Source organism: Fukomys damarensis, unplaced genomic scaffold (genome assembly GCF_012274545.1).
Source record: "Fukomys damarensis isolate Sample0158 unplaced genomic scaffold, DMR_v1.0_HiC HiC_scaffold_7, whole genome shotgun sequence".
Taxonomy (NCBI): Eukaryota; Metazoa; Chordata; class Mammalia; order Rodentia; family Bathyergidae; genus Fukomys; species Fukomys damarensis.
In genome coordinates, this window is record NW_022900919.1 from 29,507,324 (window position 1) to 29,508,451 (window position 1,128).

Consider the following 1,128-nt stretch of genomic DNA (forward strand, 5'->3'; position numbering starts at 1 on the left):
CCTCCGGGCTTCCTGCCCTTACCTTACTTTCTTTCTTACCTTCTCTGGGCGTTTCCACTCCAGCCACACAAACAAAATCCCACAGACACCGACACCGGCCAGGGAATCCGGGTCAGGCAGTGTCAGCCCGTGTCATCCAACTAGCGGAGAGCAGTTTAATCTGTGTGTCAGATTAGATCCAGGGTTCAACGTGAATTTCAGACAGGCTATGAGTAATAGTTTGGTGCATGGGTATTCCATGCCATATTTGACAAAAGTGTGTCCAAAACATTGCATGGGGCACACAATTAAAAATTGTTCAGTTTGTCTGAAATTCAAATGGAAGCAGCCATCCTGTATTTCTAGTTGCTAAATCTGGCAGTGCTTATGTGTTACCCTTCTTTTCCTAAATTTCAAACCGGGAATCCTGTATCACTCGCTGCAGCTCCCCCTCCGCCAGCAGTTTCCTTTGTTCACCCTTTTGGGGGAGATTGGCTTCTCTGAGACCTGTTTTCTTTTTAATTTCCCTCCTCCCTGGGTTTTATTTACTTTAGCTAAGTCACCCTGGGTCTCCATTTCAAAGGCTCTCATGTTTTTACTGGAGACTGGGTTGGGGCTGCAGCAGCTTTCAGGAAGGAGGGAGGTTTCTTAAGGATGTCGGAAGGAAATGAAACCTGGGAAAAAAATGCTTGACTTTTTTCTTCTTTCTAAAAAAAAGTCTGTGGGTGGGGCTCTGTTCTGGTCATGGGAGCAGGAACAGCGGAGTCGGGGCCAAAGAGCTCATTTCTCAAGCACCACCAGCTGCAGCCAGTGAGTGACGTCGCTCCAGCTGTGCTGGCTCAAAGGGGCCTCGAACTCCTGTCCCCCAAGGACTGAGAAGTCAGCCAGCGCAGGGCTTCCCAGAGTGCCCAAGAACACAGATCTCTTGGGAAGCATTTACCAATCTCCTGCTGGGGCTGGAGGTGGGATTCAGGTGTCATGTTTTATTTTTTGTTTGTTTTTTGAGACAGGGTCTTACTGTATAGTTTAGGGTAGACTTGAACTCATTTTGTAGCCCAAGCTGGCCTCAAACTCATAGCAATCCTCCTGCCTCAGCCTCCTCAGGGCTGGGATTGTAGGCATGCACCACCATGCCCGGCCTGCAAGATG

The 1,128-nt window shown here is 48.8% G+C and overlaps 1 long non-coding RNA gene across 1 annotated transcript in view; it reads right to left on the minus strand.

Moving 5' to 3' along the window:
• LOC104869093 overlaps nucleotides 1-663 on the minus strand; it is a 10,766-nt gene extending 10,103 nt beyond the window's left edge. Inside the window, exons 1-2 of the long non-coding RNA XR_782188.3 lie at nucleotides 529-663; nucleotides 40-160 (exon numbers count right to left, since the gene is read on the minus strand). This is a non-coding gene — a long non-coding RNA (uncharacterized LOC104869093). The remainder of the gene's footprint in view (nucleotides 1-39; nucleotides 161-528) is intronic.
• Between the last annotated feature and the right edge of the window lie 465 nt (nucleotides 664-1,128).